The sequence below is a fragment of the Malus domestica genome, chromosome 07 (genome assembly GCF_042453785.1).
Source record: "Malus domestica chromosome 07, GDT2T_hap1".
Taxonomy (NCBI): domain Eukaryota; kingdom Viridiplantae; phylum Streptophyta; class Magnoliopsida; order Rosales; family Rosaceae; genus Malus; species Malus domestica.
Window position 1 is genome coordinate 1,996,376 of NC_091667.1, and position 21,661 is coordinate 2,018,036.

Below are 21,661 nucleotides of genomic sequence, written 5' to 3' on the forward strand. Positions count from 1 at the left end.
GTTTAAAAAAATGCACATACCAAAAAAAGTTAACGCGTGAAAATGACGAGATATCACTTTAACTGAATGTCCTAATTGAGAAAAACTACGAATTAAATTGATGGTGCGTGCACCAACAGCTGGCAATATGTAGTATTATGCGGGTCATGTGAAAATTAGCTTAATTCTCATGACCTATTAAGTGACACAACCTGGTTCGAAATGTCCACCTGGGCACCCCAATAGAGTTGTACTGGCTGACACCTAGAAGGTGATGAAGCCATCACAACTTGATTCGGGCGCCTACATGGACATTCTGAGTTCAAATGTGTCATTAAGCTTGCAGATGGAAAATCCAAATACGAACATGACCCGCAAAAATAACCAGTAACAGAATATAGATGACTCATTCACCAATTTTTAAAATATGTAATCATTTTAAAATAGATGTTTTCTTGGTCATTCGGTAACAAAGAAATATATGATCACTAACAGTTAGATTTAAAATCAAAGATAGAAAAAATAAATAGATGCGTTTTAATTAATGTTTTAATCTCAATCTCAATATCAAAACTAATGGTGAGTGACAATGAACTCTAAAGATCAAGAGAAGGTGAATCTCATTTTAAACACTTGGTACATGCTCATCTTGATAGACTTAACAATGTTTCATTCACCAAAATGAAAGTGTTATTGTCATCATTTTGAAAAGGAGTATTGTGTAGAATTTAGAAGTACTACAACTCTAAGCGTTTGTGACTCGCCATATGATGGTGGACTTCATCAATGGGAGCATTTTGAGTCATGCGTTTGCAATTGATGTAAACATTTCCATTCAAATTTAATCAACACTTTCTATATTTTGACAAAAAAAAGTTGCAATAAGTGTCTTAGACGGTGATGACCAAAGAGTACGTAACTGGTTAACATCCGTAACGAATTAAATTCTAAAGCGAATTTTGTTCATGCAAATTTCTAAAATAGTGAAATTAAAATGAATCTGGATGCAAGTGGATTTAACTTAGAGGTCGGCCGGTATACCATGCATGTGTAAGCCAAGTACTCGAAAATTACATTCACTTCTCAAACACTCTCGATCAATGTGATTAGTGACTAGCTAAGTAGTAAGAACACGTCGTAGAAAGGATGTTGTCCGTACGTAAAATTACAACAGTGTGTAATGTCCATTATTTGGGAAATGTAGGACTATATGAAATAAACATTTGAATTCACAATTAAGTAATAATTCAATTATCAACAACCACATTTTATTGTTTACAAATTATAATTTAAATAACTGGTCTTCCTAACATTACCCATATAAAAACTATTGAAAAAAAAGGAAAAATAATAGGTAAAAGAAGAAAAAAAAAATACACAAAAGACGGCTTGAGTTACAAATTAATGTAAACTAGAATGAAATACCTAATTGCCACCGATAAGGAATTAATTTCTAATGTAAGGTTTGTTAATGCAACATGCATATTCTTATCTTATTTAAAACAAATATATTTTTGTTTTTATTTTTGCCTATTTTCCTTTTTGTTTTTTTAGTATGTAGCCCTAATTTCCCTTCTTTTTTTTTTTTTTTTTTTGCGTAAATAACCCTATATATAATTTCCTTTTCAGCTTTTTGGTGCATGCACAAATATAGAAAACAGTAAGAGACATTATGACCCCCATGTACCCAAGAACAATTATAGGGCAACATACAAGTTCTGGGAAAGAGATCAGCTCCGGTTCTTTCCCTCCAAAGTTTAAAGATCAAATAATCTGGGCCTTTAAAATTTGATCAAATGGCTAAAAACAGAGAAGTTGGTAAAAACTTTTAAAAACTATAATAATTTTTAGATGTTGGATAAAATTTTAAAGACTCGGATCACTTGATCCTTGGGCTTTGGAGGGAGAGATCTAAAGAGGATCTCAGGGGTTTCTCCATTTTAATCTTTGATACAGATTGAAATTCAATTAAAACCTTATGTTAGATTATATATTCGTTATAGTCCTTTGACTAAATTTTCATGTCAGCATAAATATTAAAATTTATTTTTTCTTGTTTTGAAATATTTAATGCATTTTTTGGGTTCCTATAATGCCCCTATTAAATATTTGATTTTAATTTGCTCCATATTTTTTGGCATTGATTATTGTTTGACTTTCTAAAATGATAAACATAATTCAAAAAAATATTAGTGATTCGTTACAAGAATTAACAAACACCTAATTCAAATTATTCATTATCACCATTCAAAGCATAGAGGAAATATAAATAGCCAAATCATATATTTTACATAATCGAATGCACTTAAACCATGTCCTAATGTGCTTAAATCATATAACCTAGTCGAATGCACATAAATCATAGTACCAAGTCAAATGCACATAAACCATGGTACTTATATGAATGCACCTAAACCATGGTACCTATATGAATGCACCTAAATCATGGTACCTATATGAATGCACCTAAATCATAGTACCTATATGAATGTACCTTAATCATTTAGGTACTATCAATTAGGTCTTATCCATTCGGTATGGTCGGTTAGGTACTATATAGTGTATGTCCGATTAATTTGGTACGGTCAATTAAGTTGTGATTTCACATTCTATTTTCTCAATTTGTATTTTTTTTCATTTATCTCTGGATTCACCTTCAATTTGGCATCTAAAAGCCCCTTTTTCTCCTTTCTTCCGAATACAACAAGATTTTTGGTTTGTAAGTTTTATGGCTTTTTTTGTTTGATCATGGTTTCTGAGTTTTCTGGGTTCTTTGATTGGAATAACACATGGAGATTTATGTTATAACAAACATGTTAATTATGGATCTAGTTTAATTAAGCATTCTTGAAAAATTAATTATATATTTGTTTCTCTAATTGGTTTTAAAGAGTAATAAGGGTAAATAGGGAAACTAAAAATGCAATAAATTTATTAAAAAATGATTAAATGTGACATGGAATACTATAATCTGACATGGAGGACTATTTTTAGTTTTTAATCTTACATACGGTATTATTGAAAAAGCAATCTTATTTAGGGATTAAAATGAAGTTTTCTAATCTCTTTATTCCCAAGTTCTGGACATATGGAGCCTCTGCTACAATTACGTTCTCTAGGCTTGGCTCATATATCATACTAGCTAGCCCTTCTCTATTCTCCTGGGTAGGTATTGTCTTATTCCTAGTACCCTAAGCCGCCATGGATTTCAACAGGGTCACTGCGAAGAACTCGCCCAGCCAAACCCAACTGACCAACCCTAAAGTAACCAAACAACGGTTGCGCCGTAAGCTAATCAGTCTGTCCAGAGACGTCCGGGAGTCCAAGGAAACGACCAGGGGAGTAGCCACCGTCTTTGTAGCTACCAAGGACAAGAAGCTCTATTGTGTCACAGGGCAACATCGCGTCCAAGACATGCGAGTCCGCTCTGTCCCTAGGGTGGACGTTGACCACCAAATAGGTGAGTCGTCAGAGACCGAAACTGAGAACATGGGATCGTTCGTAATCACATGACCAATCTCTAACGTCGTTAGACTATTGATTTACTATGAGGGAGTGTCAAGGGAGAAATAGTGTACTAAAGGGAAGATGAGAATCCATTTCATGTTGGATGATCTGCCTGGAGGAATGAATTCTCCTTTTTAATTAACTTCATCTTTCCAAGAGTTGTGAGACTTCTTTGAATGGTTTTATCCTTTCATGATAAGACACATCAATTATAGAAGGGTATAACCCTTATGATAAGTCATACCTCTTAATACAATCTTTGCTTAAGTGTATATCAATAAACCAATCATATGGTGCACCTCCACACATCAAATACACACATAGTAAAACCAACATCATCATGATCATATTCCAACATCTCCCACTTGATCTTGATGATGTAAAATCCCGTTGGAAAATAATCCTTTTGGTTCTCCTATTAGAATTCACATAGAACATCCATTTAGTCTCTTTTTCAAATTATAAGCGGTAAAAATCAGTTTACATAAGTCAAATTTCATATAAAATAGGACATCTTCTTTTTATAAGACTTTTTGAATCACCAGCATTACAATCTTTTTCATCCTCATGTTCTTACAGACTAGACGTGGATTGGGCTGTGATGTGCGTCCAAATGCTGAAGGGCGGCTGTAAGCTAGATGGAGACACTAGTATTAGTGCTCGACCGAATTGCAAGTTAGGCCAAGATCCATAAAAACCAAGACATATTACATAATTTAAAACGTATAATGTAATGGAAAATAAATTTTGTATGCAATAAGCAATATCTTGTTCGTAAACTTTTTTTTTTTCTATCGTCGTTGGTCACGGTTGAACGACGAAACAAGTATTTTTCATTCCAGAATAGTTTTGAAATTTATAATTAATCAGTTGACAACAACATTAAGGGCTCGTTCAGAAGTGTTTTCAAAATGACTAAAAACATTTTTAGCAAACATGTTTTTGGGTTATAATAGCACTTGAAGTGCTTTGTGCAAGCTTCTTGCAAGAAGCACTTTAAGTGCTTTCACTTGTATTTTTATTAAGAATTGGTTCCAAAAATATTTTCGTCAGAAAGGCTTTCAGCCATTCTAAAAACGCTTTCAACTATTTTAAAAACGCTCTCAAAAGAGTTTTAATACCTCTCATATGTTTTCTTCTTATCTGTTTTGTGTTGTTTTCTAGATACAAATTGATCAATCAGTTCTTAATAATCATCACATCAAAGCGTTATGGACGAGTATAAGCGTCCAAGAGAAAAGTCAAAAGTATGTTTCTTTCAATGAAGGAATCCCTAACCACACCCATCCTATACAATGTAAACCATATATCAGTTATTCACTATGATTGAGGATGGGATGATAATACATTTTTTAGCTTTCTTTCTCATCTTGTAGTTTAGTTTTAGTGATTAGAACCGTCTACTCTATAGATCACCATTTAAAGATTAATTATGTAAAAAAAAAAAAAAAAAAAACCAGATTAGAAAGGATGACCTAGAAAATAGAGTAGATGATTTATTAGATAACCGTTTAGACTATAAACAGGTTTAGATTAGTTAATTTTTTAAGAGATGAACTTTAAAGGTGACCTAAAAAGTATCGGTTCAGAACATCGTGAAATATTACAGAATGAGAAGAATAATCGAAAAGACAGATCAAAATGGTCTAAATGAGTATATTGCTAGCATTCTTCAAAAGAAAAAAGGTTCCACATACACATACTAGCACCTTGGTGCCTTAGGCCATCTCCAATGGAGAGGGCTAAAGGTCCAAATGCCAAAAAAGACCTGATTTTTCTATAGAGCCCACCAAACCATTATTCGGCCAAAAGGGCATCAGGCTGGCCAAATGTAGCCCTCTCTTAGCGCTTTTTTTTAGAGCCTAGCTCATCAGTTGCAATAATTAATTTAAATTCAACGGTTAGATTTGAAAACATTCAAAGGTAGTTTAATTAAATTAAATTATAAACTTAAAACTAATAAATTATTGAGGTGACTATGTTTGGCCCCTTCGGTTGAGAATGGTATATAAGTATGACCTAATATTGTTCATTAAAAAATAAATTTTTTAAATAACTATAATTTTGAACATGACTATATTTAACTCTTTTAATTGAACATGGCCTTAGTTTTAATGATTGCATCACAGTCCAAACCCAGTTATCCTCTCACCTTTTGTTTTCATTCAATCTTTTGTTCTTTCTACTTCAAGAAAAGGAAAAGAGATTGTATCACAAAAAATAAAAAATAAAACTAAAGAAAAGTGTTTGAAATTTTTGAGTTTTAATAATAAGGATAAAATAAATGGTAAAGTAAATAGTACAATAATTAACTTATTAATGTAAAAATATAATTTTTTAAAAAAAATAAATAATATCATGAATTTTTCGTTAAAGTTCTTAAAAAAAAAAAAAAAACATGACACACACACACCCACCTTTTTTTCATCAGTTTCAGGTAACCGTTTTCAAGGGATCATAAGTCATAGCACTTATATTAATTTATTGGAATTTGGAGCCTAATTTTCTGTTATATTTATAGGACTGATGGCGTAGTGATTATTCTTACACTTTGATTGAAAATGCTGGCTGCTGCTGAAGTTTCAGTGGCTGTTGAACAATTATTGTGCGATCTGATCTCTGTAGCTATCTGATATGATATCTCCGTGTGTCATTCATTCATTCATGGGAACTTGCAGAAGTTTACGATTGCATCTCTAGTCAAGTCAGAATAAAATGACATAATGATATCTCAATCGAGTCAATTTAATAATAATAATATTATTATATTAAATTTATTAATTGAATGGAAATTAGAAATGAAACATTTTGGTAGAAAAATGTGTATACTCAAATGAAGAGTTGCAACTTTTGACTCTTCATAAATAGTCATATGCTTTCCAAAGATGTATGTCACATTCTATAAATAGGGAAGCCAACTATAATCACAAAATAACTTTTCATTGTTTTACATAATCAAACCTATAATGCACTAAATATTAGAGTCTCATTGAGTCCATATGAGAGAGTTTTTAAGACAATCGTGGTTCATGGAGCCTTGTGATTTGGAATGCTACTATTAGAAGGACGTGATCGTTGTATCTTGGGATACATGTGTCGATCAACCATGAGCACCGTAGTGGGGTGTAAACTTGTCTTAAGGACAAAGTATCCAACACTTGCCTCGACCGTAATTTCTAGGTTTTTCTAATCCATTATGTCATGTTCATTTTGACACACCCTAACCCGAAGACTAGGACGTGCTGGCCGTCACGTGAGTGTGACGTAACCATAACGCAAGCGGAAACGATTTAATAATAAAATACGAGTTAACGAAAACCACTAATTGCAGTTATTTACAACCTAGCATTCTATGTGCATAAGAGTGTACTAAACACACATAAACAGAGCATAAGCATCTAGGTGCAGTCAAGTAGGAACATAACTAATTTACAACACCCTCGGGTGAATCCTACATTTATTTAGTCTGTCAGAACGCCGAAGCAGTCTCGTAGGCCACCAACGCCTCAACTATCAACTAGAACCTGGAGGGGCGAAAAACAGAAAACGTGAGTGGGCGAAAATAAAGCTTTTCCAAATCATTTCACAAATCCACAATTATAACCCCTTTTTGGAAAACCTGTATACTTTCCCAGAAAAATAGTATATAGCATATATATCTCAACTGTCTCAATCATCAATCTTATAACAGATTCAATAAAGAATGTACCATGCCAATTTCAACAGTGTAGTATGAATGCATTAACATAATATAATCAGGTAAAAGATAGAAATCAATCGGAGGCCCTCTAATAGCCCTGAACGATTGAACCTAGAGCTCAACATCTATCAATCTCACTCTCTGCCGGAGTCACTCCGCGTGACCTGTCCGACCTTCTGCACATAAGTCGGAACCACCTAATGTAGTTTGAACGACTCATGGTAATATTCGCTCTAGTGCTTCTCTCATCAATCATCTGTATACAATAACCTAAGGTCACCCACCAGTCATAATCTCACTAACACTCTACGACTGGCCCGTCGTACCCACTCCGCGTGGACTGTACGACCAGCATCTACTTGGATCCAAGGCGAGCGTGCGATGCGGTGAATACTATAAGCACTAAACCATGGTGCAGGATATGAGCTCAATATATCATCATCATCATCATAATATTAATTAAATACTTACCTGTGCTTCCACAGCACCATCATACATATATGCATCATACGACAGTTCATAATATCCATAATATTCTATGCATGGCAATCACATCATATTTCACTTCAATATACTTTTTCATTTAAATTTGATTTCTGGGGAAATCGAGTATATAGGTATATATATAGAAAGCAATGCCCACTCACTGGTATGTCGCCGGGTCGTAACCCCCTTGACGCCCCTGGATGTGCTCGTCCTCGTTAAAAGTTCCACCTAGAAGTGAAATAACTTAAAACAATCATTTAACGCACAATTAACGCACCTAAACCAAACTAGGTAATTAATTCTTCATACGATGCTCAAATTGGGTATATGAATATACCACAGTGACCTACACAACCTCAGGATCATCCCCATATTTTTAAAATAATTTTTGGAGTCCTCACGCGCCCCCACGCGCCTGACGTGGCACGGACCTACGCGCGGCCCACGCGCGGCCACGTGACATGCACACTGACGGCTACAGTGAACGGCGTTAGAGAATATTCCGTCAAATCCTAGAATATTCCGTTAAAAACTAACGGTTTCCATTAAAGTTAACTAACGGCGTCGGAATATTCCGTCAAACTTGACGGAAGATTCCCTGTCTTCTCCGGCGAGTCACCGGTCGCCGGCGACTGTTCGCCGGTTTCTGGAAAATTTTCAAATCCACTATTCTCCTTCGTTTTTCAACCAATTTCTTCGCATTTTATACCAAAATGAAGCATTTAACAAGTACTATCACGTTGGAAGGGTTTTAAGGCCTAAAAACAACTAGATCATACCTTCCAAAATTCTTCAATTTCGGCCAAACTCGAACCCGACGATCCCGACGTCCATTTTGTTCAAACGAGGCACTCCGAGCCTCCTTGGAACTTCCTAAGACTCGTGGTGATCTTGCTTTAGCCTAAAACACAACCAAAATTAAGTTCGTGAACAGTGCCATTACACGGGGTGTTTTAAAACTAGGGTTCTCGAAATAGAACTTACCTAAAACTGGTATTCCCGTGCTCGTGAGGTTCCCAAGATCACGAAGATGATCTTAGATTGGACGTTGGTGTAGGATTGTGATTGTTCTTGGTGTTTGTCCGAGAGCTCGAGTGTAAGAGAGAGAGAGAGTGTTTCTGAGGGAGTGTGAGAGAGACTGAGGGAGAGACGAGGAAGAGAGAGAGAATGAGACATGGATCCAGAGATTAGGGAATGATTTAGGGGGTAGGGTCCCACCTAAAGTCCAAACACAGATAAATTAACACATACTAATATAATTCTAACCCTAGTTTAGGATCTTAGTGTAAAACAAATACCAAATTTACGCACCTTAATCCCGTTTAAGGGCGTTTTAGTAATTTCACGTCCTCGGTATTTAGTAACTCTGGGACGGGCTGTGACAATCTCCCCTCCTTATAGAATTTCGTCCCCGAAATTCCAATCACTAACCAGAACATCAAAAGTCATAGAATAACCTCGGATACATATCTCTCATCCGATCTTCTGTCTCCCAAGTAGCTTCTTCAGCTGAATGGTTTCTCCACAATACTTTCACCAAGCTCACGGTCTTATTCCTCAAGGTCTTATCTTTCCAATCCAGTATAGTCACTGGTTCTTCATCATACGTCAAGTCCGGATTAATTTCCAATGGTTGAGGAGGAATCACATGTGAAGGATCTGAAACATAATGCCGAAGCATCGAGACATGGAACACATTATGTACCTTAGACAACTCTGGAGGTAGCTCCAACCTGTAAGCAACTTCACCAATCCTCTCAGTGATCTCATAAGGTCCAATGTACCTGGGACTTAGCTTTCCTTTCTTTCCAAAGCGAACCACACCTCTCCAAGGCGATAATTTCAGAAAAACATAGTCGCCCACATTATACATTCTGTCCGTGGTATGTCGATCCGCTAGGCTCTTTTGTCTATCCTGGGCCACTTTCAGGTTAGACTTAATTACCTGAATATTCTGAGTAGTCTCATCCACAATCTCTGGCCCTTCAAGTATTCTTTCACCAACCTCTGACCAACATAATGGCGTACGGCAAGCTTTACCATAAAGTGCTTCAAATGGAGACATTCCAATACTCGAATGAAAACTATTATTGTAGGCAAACTCCATCAAATCCAAGCGATCATGCCAAGAATCACCAAATTGCATCACAGAGGATCTCAACATATCCTCGAGTGTCTGAATAGTTCTCTCCGACTGACCATCTGTCTGTGGATGATAAGCTGTACTGTAAAGCAATCTAGTACCCAAAGCTTCTTGAAAAGCTATCCAAAACTTAGAAGTAAATCTTGGATCTCGATCAGAAATAATATTCACTGGGACACCATGATACTTTACAACCTTCGATATGAATAACTGAGCCAACTTATTTAAAGAATACTTCTCCCTTACTAGAATAAAATGTGCTGATTTGGTAAGTCGATCTACAACCACCCAAATGCCATCAAAACCATTTTGTGTACGTGGCAGCTTATACACAAAATCCATCGTTATATTCTCCCATTTCCACTGGGGAACGGGAAGTGGTTGCAATCTCCCAAACGGCTTCTTTCTTTCAGCCTTAACCTGCTGGCAGACAATACACCTACTCACATACTCTGCAATCTCCCTCTTCATACCCGGCCAATAATAGAATGGTCGAATGGTATGATACATTTTAGTTCCTCCTGGGTGCATAGCATAAGCCGAACAATGTGCTTCATCCAAGATTTCTTTCTTCAGTTCCTCATTATTAGGCACATACATCCTGTTCTCTTGCATAAGCATACCATCTGATCCTCGGATCTTGAGATCTTTCTTCTTCCCTTCATTTCTTAAATTGATCAATTCTTGAATCTCTTCATCCCACGATTGAGCTGCAAGCACCCGATCAATTAAAATTGGCTTGACTTGAAAACTGGCAAGAAAAGCTTCACTTTGCTCTTCCCATTCTAACTCTACTCCAGTAGATCTCAACTCTGCCAGAAGAGGAACACGACTGGCATACAAAGCATTAAGTCGCCCTTGAGGCTTCCTACTCAGAGCATCAGCTACCACATTTGCACGACCCGGATGGTACTCAATCGTGCAATCATAATCACTTAACAATTCCAACCATCTTCTCTGACGAAGATTAAGATCATGCTGAGTGAAAAGGTACTGAAGGCTTTTATGATCGGTAAAGATCTTACATTTCTCGCCATAGAGATAGTGTCTCCAAATCTTCAAAGCAAACACAATAGCTGCCAACTCAAGATCGTGAGTCGGATAGTTTCTTTCATGAGTCTTCAACTGCCTAGAAGCATAGGCAATCACTCTACTATGCTGCATCAAAACACAACCCAAACCATTCAAAGAAGCATCACTATAGATCTCGAAGTTACCATTATCATCAGGAAGTACTAACACAGGTGCATGAGTAAGGCAATACTTCAACTGCTGGAAACTTTGCTCACAACTTTCATTCCACTCAAACTTAACATCCTTCCTGGTTAACTTCGTTAATGGCAAGGCAATCATAGAAAAGTCTTGAACAAACCGTCTATAATAACCTGCCAAACCAAGGAAACTCCGCACCTCAGTGACCGTTCGAGGTTGTTCCCAATTTTCCACTGCTGCTATCTTTTGAGGATCCACTTGAATTCCTTGAGCTGATACCACATGTCCCAAAAATGCCACTTGATCCAGCCAAAATTGACATTTACTAAATTTGGCATATAACCGGTGTTCCCTCAATTTCCTTAACACCAAGTTAAGATGTCGAATATGGTCTGATTTCGACTTAGAATATACCAGGATGTCATCAATAAAAACAATAACAAACTTGTCAAGATATTCCTGGAATACTTCATTCATCAATCTCATGAAAGCTGCAGGAGCATTCGTTAATCCAAATGGCATCACCAAAAACTCATAATGCCCATAACGAGTCCTGAAAGCTGTTTTATGAACATCCTCATCTTTAATCTTTAATTGATAATACCCAGACCTCAAATCGATCTTAGAAAACACACAGGCACCTTTGAGCTGATCAAACAAATCATCTATACGAGGCAATGGATAACGGTTTTTAATCGTCACCCGATTCAATTGCCTGTAATCAATGCACAATCTCAAAGTTCCATCTTTCTTTCTTACAAACAACACTGGAGCTCCCCAAGGTGAAGAACTAGGCTGAATGAAACCTTTATCAATTAACTCTTGCAATTGAATTTTCAACTCTCTTAATTCCGCTGGTGCCATTCTATAAGGAGTCAAAGAGATAGGATTCGTACCTGGAAGCAAATCAATCGAAAATTCCACATCTCTATCTGGAGGCAACCCAGGTAAATCATCTGGAAATACATCAGGATAGTGTCTGACTACTCCGACTTCCTCCACACTACCGGAATCAACATCATTCAAAACCACATGTGCCAAGTATCCCTGACAACCCTTGGATAACAATTTCTTCGCCCTTATGGCGGAAATAACACCATGCCTCACCCCACTTCTTTCACCCACAAATGTAACCTCGGGTAGTCCAGGACGAAGAAAAGTAACTGATTTCCCGTAACAATCTATATGGGCGCGATTATAATGCAACCAATCCGCCCCTAAAATCACATCAAAATCCACGATGTCTAACGGGATAAGATTAGCAGGCATAATGACATTATCTACCATCACTGGACACCCAGAGTAAAAACTATCAACATAACATTTATCCCCTCTAGGCATAGCAAACTCTAAATCAAACCCTAGAGGTGAAGGATGAGGTTGCGTTATTTGAGCAAATGTATGAGAAATCACAGAGTGTGTAGCACCACAATCAATCAAGACTCTAGCAAAATGACCAAGAACATTCAACGTACCCATAATCAAGTCTGGATGGTTCTGAGCATCTTGCAGCGAGATGTGGTTAACACGTCCCTGAGCTGGCTGTCGTCCTCCACGACCTCTGCCACTCTGGTTACCTCGTCCCTGATGAGTACGTCCTTGACCTGCCTGGGCAGGCGGCCTAAACGACCCTGTACTACTAGCAGCAACTCCGCTCTGTTGGGGCTGACCCCCCTGATACCACTGAGATCCGCTAGCAGGCATAGACGGATATGAAGTATAACCTCCTTGATCCTGAGAATATCCACTCTGAAAATAAGGATCCTGGGAATAATGATACTGTCCCGGAGCATAAGGAGCAGCATCACCCTGATAGTGATAAGCACCACCACGACCACCTTGGCCATAACTGCCTGAATTAAAGTTCTGTTGAGTCGGTGCTGATGTTGGCATAACAGGCTGCTGGGGCCTCTGCTGATTCTGGGGACAATACATAGCTCTATGTCCTGTCTGACCACATGTAAAGCATGCACCACTGCTTCTCCTACATTCCCCATGATGTCGGAAATTACAACGGCGACATAACGGAGGACCCGAACTACCAGTACCACTAAAGCCTCTCTGACCAGAAAATCTAGGTCCATTACCAAACCTACCACCTCCTCTCCTCGGACCTGTGGCACTAAATCCACCACTGGAAGAACTCGAACTCATTCCACTTTTCTTGAAATTCTGCATCTGACGAGGTCCTGGAATGGAAACACCTTTACCTTTCTCATTTTTCTTCTGACCATTACTCTTATCCTCTTCATCCTCACTGTCCGGAAGATTATCAGAGTCTTCCATCCTGACCAGAATCTCAAAATACTCATGATAATCGGCACAGGGAAGTGCATTGGCAAACGTTCTGTACTTCTTCTTAGATCCTAGCTTGAAACGACGAAGCATTTCTGCTTGATTACCCGCTAAATCAGAATCATAACGGGATAAATCAGTAAACTTCCTGTAGTACTCATGTGCAGACATATTTCTCTGCTTCAGACTGGTGAATTCCTGTTTCTTGCGATCTATATATTCCGGAGGAACAAATCTCTTCATAAAATTTTCTTTAAATACCTCCCATTCGGCTGCCCTTTCAGGAGTCATGTGCCTCGACTGATTTATCCACCACGCAGCTGGCTCACGGCCCAAAAACCAAGTGGTAGTCTCCACCCATCTATTAGCTGGCAGGTTTCCCTGACTTTGCATCACTTGAAAGGTCTGCTCAATTCGATCCAACCACTTTTCTGCCCCTTCATAACCTTCATTTCCCTCAAAGGTTTCCAGTTTCAGATTATACATCGTCTCTACGGGCGTTCTCTGAGGAGGACGGATATTAGCCTGAAAAGCTTGAGCCATTGCTGCCCCTAACTGAGTTATATCGGGGAAATTAGGCTCAGCAGCACGGCGAGGATCTCTACGAGGCGGCATAATTCTGACAGAAAACATCCAAAAATCAAATAAAGAACTCATTAGTTATACAGGACTGCAACCTATGCTCTGATACCAAACTGACACACCCTAACCCGAAGACTAGGACGTGCTGGCCGTCACGTGAGTGTGACGTAACCATAACGCAAGCGGAAACGATTTAATAATAAAATACGAGTTAACGAAAACCACTAATTGCAGTTATTTACAACCTAGCATTCTATGTGCATAAGAGTGTACTAAACACACATAAACAGAGCATAAGCATCTAGGTGCAGTCAAGTAGGAACATAACTAATTTACAACACCCTCGGGTGAATCCTACATTTATTTAGTCTGTCAGAACGCCGAAGCAGTCTCGTAGGCCACCAACGCCTCAACTATCAACTAGAACCTGGAGGGGCGAAAAACAGAAAACGTGAGTGGGCGAAAATAAAGCTTTTCCAAATCATTTCACAAATCCACAATTATAACCCCTTTTTGGAAAACCTGTATACTTTCCCAGAAAAATAGTATATAGCATATATATCTCAACTGTCTCAATCATCAATCTTATAACAGATTCAATAAAGAATGTACCATGCCAATTTCAACAGTGTAGTATGAATGCATTAACATAATATAATCAGGTAAAAGATAGAAATCAATCGGAGGCCCTCTAATAGCCCTGAACGATTGAACCTAGAGCTCAACATCTATCAATCTCACTCTCTGCCGGAGTCACTCCGCGTGACCTGTCCGACCTTCTGCACATAAGTCGGAACCACCTAATGTAGTTTGAACGACTCATGGTAATATTCGCTCTAGTGCTTCTCTCATCAATCATCTGTATACAATAACCTAAGGTCACCCACCAGTCATAATCTCACTAACACTCTACGACTGGCCCGTCGTACCCACTCCGCGTGGACTGTACGACCAGCATCTACTTGGATCCAAGGCGAGCGTGCGATGCGGTGAATACTATAAGCACTAAACCATGGTGCAGGATATGAGCTCAATATATCATCATCATCATCATAATATTAATTAAATACTTACCTGTGCTTCCACAGCACCATCATACATATATGCATCATACGACAGTTCATAATATCCATAATATTCTATGCATGGCAATCACATCATATTTCACTTCAATATACTTTTTCATTTAAATTTGATTTCTGGGGAAATCGAGTATATAGGTATATATATAGAAAGCAATGCCCACTCACTGGTATGTCGCCGGGTCGTAACCCCCTTGACGCCCCTGGATGTGCTCGTCCTCGTTAAAAGTTCCACCTAGAAGTGAAATAACTTAAAACAATCATTTAACGCACAATTAACGCACCTAAACCAAACTAGGTAATTAATTCTTCATACGATGCTCAAATTGGGTATATGAATATACCACAGTGACCTACACAACCTCAGGATCATCCCCATATTTTTAAAATAATTTTTGGAGTCCTCACGCGCCCCCACGCGCCTGACGTGGCACGGACCTACGCGCGGCCCACGCGCGGCCACGTGACATGCACACTGACGGCTACAGTGAACGGCGTTAGAGAATATTCCGTCAAATCCTAGAATATTCCGTTAAAAACTAACGGTTTCCATTAAAGTTAACTAACGGCGTCGGAATATTCCGTCAAACTTGACGGAAGATTCCCTGTCTTCTCCGGCGAGTCACCGGTCGCCGGCGACTGTTCGCCGGTTTCTGGAAAATTTTCAAATCCACTATTCTCCTTCGTTTTTCAACCAATTTCTTCGCATTTTATACCAAAATGAAGCATTTAACAAGTACTATCACGTTGGAAGGGTTTTAAGGCCTAAAAACAACTAGATCATACCTTCCAAAATTCTTCAATTTCGGCCAAACTCGAACCCGACGATCCCGACGTCCATTTTGTTCAAACGAGGCACTCCGAGCCTCCTTGGAACTTCCTAAGACTCGTGGTGATCTTGCTTTAGCCTAAAACACAACCAAAATTAAGTTCGTGAACAGTGCCATTACACGGGGTGTTTTAAAACTAGGGTTCTCGAAATAGAACTTACCTAAAACTGGTATTCCCGTGCTCGTGAGGTTCCCAAGATCACGAAGATGATCTTAGATTGGACGTTGGTGTAGGATTGTGATTGTTCTTGGTGTTTGTCCGAGAGCTCGAGTGTAAGAGAGAGAGAGAGTGTTTCTGAGGGAGTGTGAGAGAGACTGAGGGAGAGACGAGGAAGAGAGAGAGAATGAGACATGGATCCAGAGATTAGGGAATGATTTAGGGGGTAGGGTCCCACCTAAAGTCCAAACACAGATAAATTAACACATACTAATATAATTCTAACCCTAGTTTAGGATCTTAGTGTAAAACAAATACCAAATTTACGCACCTTAATCCCGTTTAAGGGCGTTTTAGTAATTTCACGTCCTCGGTATTTAGTAACTCTGGGACGGGCTGTGACACATTTAGCATTAGTTACTCATGTACATGCATTACTTTGATATATAATTGCATGAATTATTTCTTGATTTTTCATGTGATTTAATATAGCAATTAGACCCTATTTTTCCAACATCTCAGGCCCTAGGGATTTTAGGGATCTCGCAATCATGATCATTCATCATATATCATGCGCTCAGTTTTTGTTAGGTGCTATTTATCTTTAATTTGAAATTTGAAATTTTGAAATGATTTCTGGTCGCAATATGTATGATGAACGATCACGATCGCGAGCGAGATCCTTAAGATCCCTAGAAAAAAGATTTGGTCCATGCATTGCACATAATTCAGCCTTCGACAAATAGGTAGCATAAACTTGTCATTTAACCTTTTCGTTAAAAATAGTTAGAAAATAAGACATGTGAGCGAAAATAGAAACTCCCCTTTTTAATCATTGAATCCTAAATTTTATATATATATGCAGGTTCTTTAACAAGAGGGATCCCCATTTAAAAAAAAAATGGGGATACTATATTGACTGTTAGATTTGGTTTTAATGAAATTCTGTGGTTGAGATTAAATCACAGGCCACAAAATCTCAACCACATAATTTCATTAAAATCAAATCTAACGGTCAAGAGGGTGTCCCTATTTTTCTTTTTTTTTTTTTAAATGGGGATCTCTTTTGTTAAAGGATTCCTATATATATGTGTGTGTGTGTGTGTATAAGGGGTGTTCAAATTAGGGCGAAAAAGGAGATCGACTCATTAATTAGGCTCTGATGATCTTCATCGTGAAGGTGAGATAAAAAAAGATGGTGCTATTCACACTCTTAATTTTATTTTTTACATATACCTCTCAATTTGTAGCCGTCGAATCGAATTAGAATCGAATTAATTGAAGAAGATCAATGGACAAAATTTAATAAGGGTGTGTGAAAGGTAAAAATGAGTGTGTGAGTAGCACTACCCTAAAAAACTTATGAAGAAAATAAAAATGGTTACACAATTTAATATTAAAAAAAAATTGTTTAAAAGCATCTCCAAATGAGATGTCAAAATGACCACATCAACAATAACAGTCAAAATAACACACATATTTTCCAACCGAGATGTCCATTTCTATGCAGCATGACATGAAATTAGCAGCAAGGCGGGTTGCTGTCAAATTTGACAGCAGCTAATATTACATCATTTATGTTTAAAATTCAAATTTTGAGACAACTAATATTAGTACTCGTTTGTTCATTGGGTTTCATATTACATAATTTATGTTTAAAATTCAAATTTTGAGACAACTAATATTAATGTTGACCATGATATACCCAATTAATGGATTTTCAACATAATCTATATGTACTTTTAACACTTTTTTTTTCTCTCTCTCTAAAACCTTTTCTCCCCTCTACTTTCAGGAAAAAAGAAACCCTTCTAGCCGCCGCTCCTTACTCTGGCTTGGGGTCGGCGGCAGCCCAACTCCCACATCTTTCTAGCCATCCTTCCCACTTTCTCGTCCGTCTCCACCCTCTGCATCTTCCCTTTTCCCCCATCCTTCCCCCATCTTTCCCACCTTTTTCTAGCCCTCTTTCTCTCTTTCCCATCCATCTACACCTTCCACATCTTCCATCTTCCCCCTTCTTTTCCTCATCCTTCCCTCATCATTCCACTAAAAAAGTTTTTAATTTCTGAACTTTTTCTCTTTTGGTCTTTGTTTTGGCTTCCCTTGAGCTTTGTTCTTTGAACTTTGTCTCAATTCCCATGAGTTGGTCTCAGATCTGGACTTTCATGGCCCTCTCCTGCTCTGGTGCTACTTTACATCGCGTGTTCTCAACCACCGGCCTCTGCTACTCGGCCTGTGTGCTTCTCATCGGGTGTTGGGTGGCTATTAAAGTGCTTTTAACAATATATGGTAGGATTATGAGAGCGGCTCACTGCTCGGTTGGCTTATTCACCTCATTTTTTGTTGATCTAGTTATTCCGTTGGTTTGTTCCCTTGGTGGTGGTGATGGCCTTGTGATACGATGGAGGCGCATCTGGTAGCTGCTGGTTTCCATTCCAATCTTAGTGTTTTTTTGTTATTGTTCAGCTGGCCACTTTTAGGCTTGTCTATTGTATTTTCTTTTTTGTTGTTGGGCTTGTATTTAGGTTGTAGGTTGCCTTTGGGCTCTCTTTTCCTTGTACTTGTCTTTTTATTTAATGGAAGTAATTTAATTTGACTAAAAAAAGAACATATTCTATGTTTGAAAAATTAACTAAGCTTAGCGGATGTGACATTTTTAATAGGCTGGGTACTTGTTTTGGATGTTTGAAAAGGCTGAGATCAATTTGGAATGACACTAAAAAGTTGAGGGTTTTAGGTACCTGATCCTATAATTTAACATTTATGTTTAAAATTTGATATATCAGGTAGAGAGAAAAACTTTAAAAGATGTCAAAGTGCCACATAAACTATTAAATTTAAAATTTATGTTTAAATTTGAATATCTCCTTTAGAGGTGGCCTAACACTCTAAAAAAGGCGCATGTACAACTCTAAATGCAAGACCGAATGATATATTTTTAGAGTGATAATAGTAATTTCTAAACGTATAACAATTATAGGCGTTGCAATTGGTGAAATGGAATTAATACTAGATGGAGAAGAAAGAAAAGGGACAAGATGCAACAGGAGAATGGGGAGAAGAATGGTGCATCAGGTCTTCAGTGATGAAGCAAGTACAATTGATGAAGTCGTTGACACAATGAGCGAATGCAAGTCTCATATCAACGGAAGAATGCATAAAAAGTGAAACTCACAAAACCTTGCTATGGTAAACCCAAGGTGGGGAAAAACCTATAGTCTACGGATAAAGGTGAGAAGTTGCATTAAGTCAAAACTATACGTCTTTTGGATACAAGTAAAAAAGCTCACAAGGGTATGATCAGCCCATGATGTGTGCCTCGTTAAAACCTAGTTAGGTAGCAAAAACCAGTGGAAAAAATGCTTCTAATCGTAGGGAAAAAGAGTACATTAAGATCAAATGAGTATACTTCTGGATACTTCCCCTGAGTTTTACATAACTTCCAAATGAGAACTACAAACATTGCATACGAATAGTTAGGCATACCAATTCCTTAGACAAGTTTCTGGAAGGTTGACTTTGGTAGTGACGTCGTGTAGAGGTCGGCAAGGTTGTCTGGGATTGGCTTGCATGACTTCAATCTCCTGATGCTTTGCTGTTTTGATGTAGACGCAATATGTCTTGGCGTTGACTTTGTTGATGTATCATGGCTTGGTCGGGTTGATACATGCGGTATAATCTTCATGGATCGTTGTTGGGACTTAATGATGGATGAAAACATAGCAAGTACTTCGAATATGCTCAACAAGAACTCCTAACCATGTCTTACTTGTGGCTTAGATAAGTGAGGTGAGTCTTGGAACGATTCAAAGATTTCACAACTAAGGTCATATCATGGACCTCTAAGATATTGCGATATCCCTAATGGTAAAGACATAACCATTTGGGGATTTTGCCTTGTGCAGGTTTAATAAGTGACATGCGTTAGCATAACAAACAACACAAGCATCATTTTAAGGATCAGGGGGTTGGATCCGCTGAGATGCGTTGGGATTTGTCCTCGTAGTACCGTCAGAGTACGTCTTTAATACCAATTCAGTGGTTGCGTGTAGGCCCGGTGCTGCATCTTTACCAAGATCAACACTGAAGGAAATTTCCTGTCTAATACAATAAGCTAAGTACAACAAAGCGCAAAGTTGAACTTATATATGGAGTTTTGGATTCCATAACCTCTTCAAGGGTCTCATTTTCATATAACGTATGGACGATCAAATGTATACTCAAAGGTAACACATTCGAAGTGTAGTTTGACTGGTAAACCAAGGTACCGTCGGAACAATGCTTCAACTTCAGGTCAAGGCATAAACAAGTTTTCCTAAGATCTTTCATCTCAAATTCCATCTTCAGGTGTGAGGCAGTTTTCTCCAGCTCTTCTAGAGTCTTAGTGAGATTCGTGTCAACGACATAAACTGTAACTCTAGTAATTTGGAATAAGACTTCATAGTTTAACACGCAAGGGCATAATTCATCCTTGATTGATCAAATAATCACTTAGACGGGTATACCACATCCGTCGGATTATAAGTGAACGCCTCAACAATTTAAGAGGGACTTCCGTGGTTTTGGAACTATTTGAACTAGTCCATGTAATTCTTCGGGAACTTACATGTAACTCTTCGTATCTATATCCCCATGAAGAAAACATTAATCAAATTTCATAATGCTGCTATCAATCACATGACGTTTTGAGAAAAACCTTGCATCGTAAGGCGTGCATGATATCGCAATATTTCATTCATCTCATAACACTTATTTTCTCACTTGTAACACAATAAGATTACCTTGGGCAATGTAGGAACGACAGGTCCAAACACACTTTGGTAAGGAATTTGACCTGGATTGTAATTTCGATTGTCCAATCAATTCTACGTTGTCACTTAGTCAATTGAACACGGTTCAATATTGTCGCTTTTCATTTATGTCGGTAGCTACCATATAAATGAAAACATCATCGATGGTAATCTCATTTCAATTCCATTTAGCTCATCCAAACTAGTATACTAGAACAAGAACTTCATGTCTCGGGAGTAATCCAGAATGGAAATGATTTGAGACAACGATCGAGTTTAGATTCATTGTTGTGTCGTGTCTTCCTTTTTCTAGGGAAGTGAATCCTACGAATTAAGTGATATGTCGTGCTCCAAGCCAAGATCGATTGATTGGATATCCACCGTTGTACCAGACCGTCTAACAGGGGCGGAACACCCTCTAGGGATGTTGACTCGACGTTCGTTAAGTACGTCTATCCTTGCAAGCATGTTTGCAGCTGGTATATGATCTCGTCACTTTAGCTAGATTAGAGGAATGCGTATGGAGCAACATTCTGAAAACTAGAATTCATCGTACTTGCTTATCATACTTGTGCGGTATGGGGATTGAGATGAGACATAGTGGGTAATGTCCACGTAACTTTGCGTCATTCTCCAGGAACATTGATGTTCTTATCTCCCCCTAATGGCAAGAAGACTGTCTTATTAAAGTGACAACCCGCAAAATGAGTGGTAAAGAGATCGCGTGCAAAGGCTCGAAGAGAGCTAGTGTGAAGGAGAATCATGATCGACAAAGATTCACATCCTTCTTTGAGGACTCATATTGGTACGTTGCGGTGGTGTAACTTGGCACATGAAATGCACACCCAAATGCGTAAATACAAAAATCGTCAGGTTCGTACCTAGTAACCAACTATAA

The 21,661-nt window shown here is 38.1% G+C and overlaps 2 long non-coding RNA genes across 2 annotated transcripts; both read right to left on the minus strand.

Moving 5' to 3' along the window:
- Positions 1 to 6,795: 6,795 nt before the first annotated feature.
- Positions 6,796 to 7,892, minus strand: LOC139197282 (uncharacterized). Its single transcript, XR_011582519.1, has 2 exons — positions 7,834 to 7,892; positions 6,796 to 7,010 (listed from the first exon to the last, which is right to left on the minus strand). It is a non-coding gene; the product is annotated as an uncharacterized lncRNA (long non-coding RNA).
- Positions 7,893 to 13,271: 5,379 nt separating this feature from the next.
- LOC139197296 (uncharacterized) lies at positions 13,272 to 15,885 on the minus strand. Its single transcript, XR_011582549.1, has 4 exons — positions 15,773 to 15,885; positions 15,155 to 15,221; positions 14,263 to 14,331; positions 13,272 to 13,941 (listed from the first exon to the last, which is right to left on the minus strand). It is a non-coding gene; the product is annotated as an uncharacterized lncRNA (long non-coding RNA).
- Between the last annotated feature and the right edge of the window lie 5,776 nt (positions 15,886 to 21,661).